The 9,912-nt window shown below is 30.6% G+C and overlaps 2 long non-coding RNA genes across 2 annotated transcripts; both read right to left on the bottom strand.

The window, feature by feature from the left end:
• Window positions 1-1,763: 1,763 nt before the first annotated feature.
• On the bottom strand, window positions 1,764-2,308 carry LOC25487354 (uncharacterized). The gene is made up of 2 exons (XR_003009021.2): window positions 2,194-2,308; window positions 1,764-2,094 (listed from the first exon to the last, which is right to left on the bottom strand). It is a non-coding gene; the product is annotated as an uncharacterized lncRNA (long non-coding RNA).
• A 3,469-nt stretch (window positions 2,309-5,777) lies between these two features.
• On the bottom strand, window positions 5,778-6,929 carry LOC25487353 (uncharacterized). The gene is made up of 2 exons (XR_003008999.2): window positions 6,791-6,929; window positions 5,778-6,138 (listed from the first exon to the last, which is right to left on the bottom strand). It is a non-coding gene; the product is annotated as an uncharacterized lncRNA (long non-coding RNA).
• Between the last annotated feature and the right edge of the window lie 2,983 nt (window positions 6,930-9,912).

Below are 9,912 nucleotides of genomic sequence, written 5' to 3'. Positions count from 1 at the left end.
AATTTGTGCAAAACTTCAGGGGGTATTTGCAAAATGTCATGTTCATTAACAGAAAAATTTGACGGAGGGGTAAATTGACTAACGTTGTAAAATTTCAGGGGGTAATTGAAGTTTTGTTAATTTCAGAGGGATAATTGATGAAACTTACAATTTTAGGGAAAAATTTGACTATTTACTCCATTTTTTATTAATTAAATTGGGATAATTTTGTCCAACAACAGAAAATAGGGGTAATTTTGTAATAGACACAAACATGTCACTTCTCCCTTCTGCTCCCTTCTCTTCTCTGCTGACTTCTCCTCTGCCACCTCCACCGATACTTTCCGGTGACGACGATTTTGGTGATGGAGAAGCTGAAGATGCAACGAGGACGGAACCAAATAACAACCACTCTATCTTTCTCCCGTTACAACGTTTTTCACCATTTCCGGCGTCAAAACAATCAGATTTGCGCCACCATCCCATCGTCGACATCAAACACTCATATCTGCTCCACCACACCAACTTCGACGTCAAAACACGGCCCACCGTCGTCACTCGTCCTTCAAAAACACTTAGATCTACCATAATGGTTTTGATGGTGGTGTTTTAGAGGTGACAACAATGACAAAAAAAACAAAGACGGTGGAGAGAGGGTGGTTGAAATAAGGTCGGAGGCCAGTAGAGATGGCGGAAGTGTGAGTGGAAGAAAGAAGAGAGAGAAAGAGAAAGAGATGATGGGAGAGATTGTGAGCGTTGGGGGGGGGGGGGGGGTGGAATTAGAACGGAAACGGAAAAGAGAGAAGGACTTATTTAATTTTTCATTTATTTACTTTTGTTTTCTTTTATTTTTAAATTAAAATAAAATCAATTTCCAGCAACTGCCACATCAAGAGTGGTATGAGAGGGTGTATGACATTGGTGTGTTTATGTATCTTTTTCAATAGAGAAATGATATTTGTACATCTATTTTGCGACAACTTTCTCTCTCATACTCACAGTATGTTTTTATTCTCTCTCTTCCTTTTTCTCTCTCCATTGTTTTTGACCAATGAAAAGTGAGAAAAAAGAAGTTGTATCAAAAGTTGTCTCAAAAGGTTGTTCATATATCATTTCTTTTTTTCATATATATATATATATATATATATATATATATATATATATATATTATAAAGGAAAATGTTACATAGACACCTTTTATTCTCATACACCTCATGAACTAGGAAGAGAGAAGAGGATAGGAAAGAGAAAGTGTGCTTGTGCAAAGTCCACATGGTCACGTGTCAGATTTTTATGTGGGTGTCAAAAGGTGTATTGCCATCTAAGGATGTCTATGTATCATTACTCTATTATAAAAGAGTAATGATACATAGACACCCTTAGGTGGCAATACACCCTTTGACACCCACACAAAAATCTAACACGTAGTCACGTGGACCCCGCACAAGCACACTTTCTCTTTCCTCTCATCTTCTCTCTTCCTAATGCATGAGGTGTACAAGGGTGTATGAGAATAAAAGGTGTCTATGCATCATTACACATTATAAAAAAGTAGGAAACGAGAGAGTAGAAGAGCACGTGGGACAAGGATTGGGTGACCTTAAGGAAAGAAAATCATCTTAATTTTCTCTTTCCCCCTCGTATATATATTATTCCCTCTAATCTTAACTATCATTTTTCTTTTATTTTTTCTTTCACAAAACACCATAAAATACATTAAAGTCATCATAATGTACCGTAAATAACAAATAAAACTAACAGAGAAAATAATTACTACCCAAGAGTTGGAAACGAAATTACTGATTGATGATTATTTCATATGATAGATAGAAGTGCATAACTAATACGTTATGCACGATATTATTGAGTACACATATATATAATCGACGCATTTTATTTATTTAGTTATATTATAAAGTGTATTTCATGCATCTTGGTGTTGGAGAAAATCCATTTAACAGTTTTTAGTACACCAACAACGAAAGTCATCCCTGCACCTGCCGCTAACTGCATTCTCTTTGGTAGTGCAGTGAGTATCACAACCACTAAAGCATGGTCCCCTGTATTTATCAGCCAAATTCTCACAAGTCTTAGCTTCAGTCACCACAATTTCTTCTGCATTAATAAACATTACAATAATATTAAAATAGAGTATATAAGATGATATAACAAATGCACTATATGATTAATGGTATGAATGATGGACTTAATTACGTGCAACAAAGAGAACGAGGAAGAGGAAGCATAAGCCTGCTAGTGTTTTCTTCTCCATAGCTTAGTGATAAATTATGTGTGTGTTTGTGTGTGGTGTGGTTGGTATATGCCATGATCGTAGGACTCATATATATAGCACCAAGGGGGCTTGACTAGTAAGAATATGACGTTGAAGTCTTACAAGATAGTAGAAGATATCAAGTTTGTATTTTCATGGAGGAAAGTCAATATTGTGGGGCTTGCAAGACATGAGCTTATCAACATTATTAATGCAAACTAGGAACATACGACACCCGTACATGAGTTGTTCTAAAAACGGAAAATTATGATATAAGATTTTTCTATATGAGCTTGTAAAAAAAAAAAAATTAAATAGTGAAGAAATTTATGTATTTAGTATCAAATATGTAACTTTTTAATAGATAATTATTGTTTTTTAATGAAATTTTTATACTTTAAATTTCTTTTACACGTGCAATATTATATATGTTATACAAATCTTATAATATACTATTAAAATATCAAAACACAAATGTACTAATACAATGTTCATTACATTATTTAGATATTCTCTCTTATGTTTCCTCATTTTTTTATCTTCACCTTCAAGACTCATTTTTTTTTTCACAAGTCATAACTATGCTGACAACATTGTCGAAATTACTAGATCGAAAGTCGGGATTTGGGTTTGAATCCTGACTTCTCTACTTGTGAGTAAATTTAATGATTATTACCATTTTGTCTATCTAAAAAAAAATAAAATTAACTAGTCTAAATTTCCTTCCTCTCATTTTCAATGGATGGTGGAGATTTCAATAAATCTTCATGTCAAATAAGAGAATCAATTTCTTATAAAATGGTAAAAAATTTAAACAAAAATAATTTGTCACATCATTCAATATCATTTAATTTTTTTTTCTCTCTCTCTCTCTCTCTTATTTATGTGTGTACCGTAATATTTTTATAAATATTTTATGAGATAAGAAACTAAAGTAGAAATTTAATCTTGGAAATTGTGCATTCAAAATCTTAAAAAGCTTAAAATTTATCTTTTCAATGAAACATTTATTTTTTAATTCTATTTTTAGGTTATTATCTTGTGTCTTTATGCACAAGTTAGCCTTTTCCATATTTTATTTAGGGTTATGTCCAAATAATTACTCCATTCGTCTCGCATTAAATGTCTTATTTAAGTTTTACACGAATATTAAGAAAATGATTAATAATATTGATTTTTAGTGGCAAACTACGTATTAATTCGATGAGTAGTTGTTGAAATTTAATGTCAACACTTTTTTAACTTGTAACGTTTGATCACTTATTGCATTTTAGTTTATGTTACTACAAACTCTTGGAAATCCTAACTTAGAACTATAAAACAATTGAACGGCTGAAATATATTGCAAGTCTCTATCGATGTGATAATTAAAATACTTTGATACTGTTATTGCTTATCAACCTATATGAGATCTTTCTAATTCACTTAGAACCTCCCCAAGGAAAATGTCTATGTAGTTGGACGATCTGTTTCCATACCTTGATAGGGATCTTCAAGAAATAGAGACCGAAGGCGGGGTCAAATTCAAGTAGAGTTAATAAAACCACCCTACCCCAATACTAACAAACCTAATATTCCATGAATGAAGCCGGTTAGAAATTTATGGTTGAACAAGTGTCTTTCTAGCTAGGTCAGTTCCCTTAAGAGATTGACCTTATTAACCAGAAGGATCAAGGTATATATCTAAAGGGAAGAGACCCAAATCTATAGTTCACCAAACTAGCTAGTTGTTATCCCAAGAAAGTGGATTACACTCGAGTGTCTTTGGTTTTGGTGCATTTGTTCCTATCTCTCTCTTAATCGGCCATTATTCTCATCTAAATAATTTATTTTAATCATTCATTCATTTTTCTCTCTTATCAAAAATCAATTAATTAAAGACATCTAATGACACCAAAGTCAAAGACACCGATTATTTTTTCAAGAAAGTGTTATTCACATTGACACCAATCACATAATTCAATAGTTCAAGAAACATATTCACCCTCCCCAAGAAAGTGTTACTCACATTTACACCCATCACACAAGTTAACCTGAAGATTTGAAGTTAACTTATAACACTTGAACCGTCTTAAAGGGTGCCGTTTAATTTGAGAAAGGAGAGTTCTTTCCCACCATGGGAAAGTCTCTTTATACAGGACAAATATCCGTTAAAAACTGGCGGAACCAAAAAAAAAAACTCAGTACTTTTTTGTTGTTGTTTGAAGCATTAAACACTACAAAAGAACTGAATACTCTTTTTTATTGTTGTTTGAAGCATTAATTTTATTCTACTGCACCTCCTTATTTTCCAACAACAACGTGAAGCACATCTCACCCACTACTTAAGCATTAAAACGTTAAATTTTCTTCTTTTTAATCACTACAAAACACATAGCATTTGATTACAAAACACAGAACATCAATTCTTCTTCTTTTCTCCTTTGATTACTTGATAATTTCGACAAGTGTTCTTGAATCAGGATATAGAGTTGGGGTTTTCTAGATTCGAGTCATTCAACCTTGGATCGTTTCTTGGGTTGGTTTTTATTTTTTTGCAGCAAAAGAGAAATGTGTATTATTTGTTGTTGATGCTAAAAAAAAGAGTGTGGTTGATTGATATGTGGCAAGAGATATGGATTTAGCGAGAAGAAAAGAAACAAATCTGAAGAGGTTTGATGAAGGACATGATGATGAATGATAGTGTTTGATGAAGGAGAGGTGGAGAAGAAGGTGAGGGAGAGTTAGTGTTTGATGAAGGGGTAAAACTGTAAAAGCAACCGTTAATATAAATAATTTAGAGGGTAATTAATAATTAGTTAAAGCAATTTATTCAAAAATTAGTTAAAGCAATTAAAAATTGACCTTTAAAATTTGAATTTTTGGAGATTCAGTAGTATTTAATTAATGCAATTAATTTAATCTTAAAATTATAATTAACCAAATGATAGTAATAAACAATTGGACGTGAGGTCTCATTTTTTTCCATGTGAATTGCCAAAAAGTCATTAGCAGGTATCCTATCTAAAATCTGAACCATTGAATTATAAAAATGATATATCTATGGCTGAAAAACAAAATTTCCACCATGGAAAAAAACTCTCATTTCCCAAATTAAACGGCACCGTCTTAAAGATGCATAAACAATCTAGTGTAACTTCTCCAATATGAAGAGTGACATCAATATAATAAAGGCGATAGACTTTGTGCTTCTTGATATTTTCGTTCGATATATTTCGTAACATACTAGTAGTTGTTTTGGTTTTTTTTTTTTTTTTTTTTTTTTTAAATTTAGGAACGTGGTTGTTTTGGTTGAATAGTATAAATGTGCTAAAGAATCCAACTATAGTACTAAATGAGATATTTTTCAATTTCCGCATAAATACTGAAAATGCCAAAAGAAATTGACCAAGAAAGTGTCAAATTTCAAACCCTAATTAGGGTTTGGGAAACTTAGTGTTCCAATTGTGTCTTCTTTTCCCTTTAAGAAAGAAACTTATGTCAAATCGCTATCAATTGCTCGTTAATTAAAATAACATGAAAAACATAAGAGATAATCATAGATTTATGTTTATTTCATTCCATAATAATGCATAACTAACACGTTATGCACGATGAGTACACACATACTTATTTCAAAGACAACTTAGGCATGTTATTATTTATTTATATCATAAAGTCTAATTCATATATATGTGTCCTTCCATGCATCTTGGTGTTGGAGAATTAATCCATCATCCACACTTAACAGTTTTGAGTGCAGAAACATTGAAAGTTATGGCACGTGCCACTAATTAAGTGTGCTTTGTTCTTGCAGTGGTCATCACAGCTACCTTCCGTGAAGCATGGTCCTCTGTATGTATCAGCCAAATGCTCACAAGTCCTTGCTTCAGTCACCGCAATTTCTTCTGCATCCAAGTACCACCAATATTTATTAGAACATTATATGTAGATATTATTTGCTAATCAAAACCTTTAAAATAATAATAAAAGTCTCAAATATTTATATCACAATTAGAGTGCGTCAAATATAAAATGACATGCCATCCAATTCCATCACTGCTTTTCTTTTTTGAAGAACAGTACTAGTTTGCAATATTATCAATTAAAAATAATATATATTCTCTTATAATCAGTTAAGATCTAGAGTCCCACATTTAGACTTTTATGAAGAAAGTTGAAACGAGCGGTAATATATTTTCTTTAGGTTTCTATCTCTCTCTTTTTTTTTATGCAAATGGGTGTGTGTATTAAAGTATGAATTAACAATATAAAGTAAGGAACAATAAACTAAAGTAATAATAATAGTTTATCCTTGTTATTTTATTAATTAGAAGGGTAAAAAATTTAAAATAGAGACATAAGAAATAAATTGATATATTATTTTGATGTCTTTAGGGTTTAGGCCTTCTTTTTTCGAGACTTGATGTCTTCTTTTTGACATGAAATTAAAGATATATACTTTAATTTTTGAAAAAGAACGTATGTAAGATGAAAGTTAAAGATAACAAATGCAGAATATATAATTAATTACTATACTAAGAATGATGGACTAATTACGTGCAACAAAGAGAACGAGGAAGAGTAAGCACAAGCCAGCTATTGATTTCTTCTCCATCGCTTAATGATAGTGAAGTTTAAATGATTGACGATCACTTATGCAGTTTAAATGTCTTATATTTTGTGTGTGATGTGTTTGATATATGTGATGATCTTAAGACACACATATATATAGCCTCAAAGGGAGCTTCACTAGTAAGAGATTATCACAATGTATATCTGAAATAATCACAATTTTGACAAAAAAATAAAAAGAAACGGACCGATAAGTTTGAATTTCCAGAGAGAAAAGTCTTGCATGGGGAACGTGTACGAATGGAGATTATTAGTTAATGCTAGCTAGGAACATACGACACCCACGTGGGTTTTCTTAGCTTTCTACGATACATTGTGAAGTCGATAAATATAGGATTCAAATCCTATCCTATAAGCTATAAAGGTGACTAGGGAAAATGCTAATATATGTACTATTTTTATGTTACATGTAAAGAATTACATATCATAATTTTGGTTCAAATTCATGTATTGAAATGTTAGAAAAATACATTGAGAAAATCCAATAACTAAAATATACCGGTGGTTATAGTACTAAGCCTTTTATTTATTTATTTATTATGGCGTGGATACGACAAGTGCCCTAAATTATAAGATCATTTTCTCAACTCTAAAAGATAAACCACAAGGTCTCTTTTGGTAGGTATACTTGTTAGTCAATGGATTCAATGTCTCTTATGGTAGATACTATATATAATAGTCGATAATAAGCACAATAAATGATTGGGCAACCTTGATGTTATATGTTTTCTTTTTGAAGAACCTTGATGTTAATGTTATGTTGCGGTGTAACCTTCATGTTATATGTTGAAAACTTTGACTTGCGGTGTAACAAGGACCATGGAATTGTTCAATATATAAAACCAGCGGTGGAATCGGTAGGCATAATGAGATAAAGGCTTAAAACAACAACCATAATAGTAATAATCTCAAATATCATTTGTGATATTTTAAATTAGATATTTATAATAGGGAGCTTCTACAGTACACCTCATAAATTGAGGTGTACCGATACTCTGTTTCATAAATTTATAAATTAATGATCATTTTTTGAAATAAGTTGTTATTTATCATTATTTATATTTTAGAAAACACCATCTCATGAGAAAAAAAACATCATTTCATTGTTTATATGAATTATATTAAATTTTTAACATTTTCTCATAAAAAATAATCAATATTCTTCATTATGAGCAATAAAAATTCAAAAAAAGTAAATTTTATTTCAACGACGCTTTTGGTAAATAAGATTTAATTATTATAATTGTCAATGATAGAAAATAATTATTTTTTCTTCAAAAAAAAATCAATTTAATTATTAATTTAATGTTTGGTGTACCGGTACACTCAAAATGTTGAGTGTACCATAGAATTTGCCTTTATAATAAAGTTAGTTTTTTAATTTTTTTTATTACAAATTCATACTTTTAAGTTACAAATATATGTTATATGATCATATTTTCATCAAACACAGTTTAAAAACGTTTATAAAATGTTAAGTTGATATGTCTAAATTTATCGCTCTCAAAACTAGATTCATATGTGCATTATTCAGTCTTGATTTAAAACAAAATCGATCGATTATTTGATTTATAATATTGTTGATAAAATATTTAACCGTAAAATTAAGCTTGAATTCAAAAAGAAGAAGAAAAAAGGCAAGTAAGTAATCATATTTGATGTCATAAACACTTTTGAACATACCACCTCAATGTTAAATGATTCGTAAACATTTTTTAACGAAGTTGGCTGAAAAAATATGTAGCAGTTTAATATTGTATGACTTAAATGACCAATTTATAACAATAAAAAACTTTAAAAACCAATTTATAACAAAAGAAACTTAAATGACTAACCTGTTATAAACATATAACTTAAAAGATCCCTGAGATAATAATAATAATAATAATATTAATAATAATAATAATAATAATAATAATCAGTTGTCAATGAATCAAAGGGTTTTCGGTCGCAAATATCTTTGCTTTGGGGTGAGATGAGGGAGAAGTGCTTGGAATTAGAGACGTCGATTGTTTGTGTGGGAGGAGGAGCTGGTGGTGGAGTGGAGTGTAGTGTTTTACTTAACAATGTTAATTTACAGGTTAACAGTGATGATCATTGACAATATAAATTAGATATGATAGCTTATTACTCTGTCAGTGGAACATATCAGTTGTTTGCTCGGTCTGTTTCCCATGTTCATACTCCTGTTCCAGATTTTCTTTGCCACTATGACATTCTTTTGAAGTTATCCGCGTTTACTTAGCGCCTTCTTTTCCTACCAAGGTCAGCTTATTTATGCGTGACATCTTTAATCAAGATTCTCAGCTTTGTGTGAGCGGGTGTAGTGATTCAGAATCGGCTAATCACTTGTTTTTAAATTGTAAATTCTGCAACATTTTTTGCAGTTTGGCTTTTTAACATGCAGTTAAAAAATACAACGATTATTTATGTATGTTATTTGGTTTTCATGTGTTTGGGTAATTTGGAAAGAAAGGAATAATAGACATTTTAGCAAAAAAGAAATCTCTATTCATCATCTTTTAGACAAGGTCAAGTTATTTTCCTATTGATGGCTGAATGCAAAATATATTAATTTAGCTTTCCGTTATCATGATTGGTAACTTAACCCTTTTTTTTTTGTTTGAACATTGGCTAATAACACTCTTTCCTTGTTTTGGTTTTTTTCTAGATTACCTTTGAATAATGGTGGGTAATTTATCCATCAACCAATGAAAATGAGCAATTTGTTGGTGGGGTCAAGATAGTTCATAGATACCACTTAAAAATGTGCTTATGTGGCTAATGTGTATTGGTTGGGGTAAATTACACACCATTCTTTCATGGGTACCCTAGTTATCACCTTTTTTTCTTCATCTTTTCGATAGGTTATATTCTTTTTGTAAGACTTTGATATTTTCTTCAATATATCCCGTGCTATAGAGAACACTTGTTATTATTATTATTGTTGTTGTTGTTGTTGTTATATTCTTTCATGTTGTTGTTGTTGTTGTTGTTTTTTTTTTTTTTATTTTTTTATTATTATTATTATTATTATTATTCATTTT

The sequence above is a fragment of the Medicago truncatula genome, chromosome 2 (genome assembly GCF_003473485.1).
Source record: "Medicago truncatula cultivar Jemalong A17 chromosome 2, MtrunA17r5.0-ANR, whole genome shotgun sequence".
NCBI lineage: Eukaryota > Viridiplantae > Streptophyta > Magnoliopsida > Fabales > Fabaceae > Medicago > Medicago truncatula.
The sequence above is the reverse complement of the archived record's forward strand: the minus strand, read 5'-3'. Positions and strand labels throughout refer to the sequence as shown.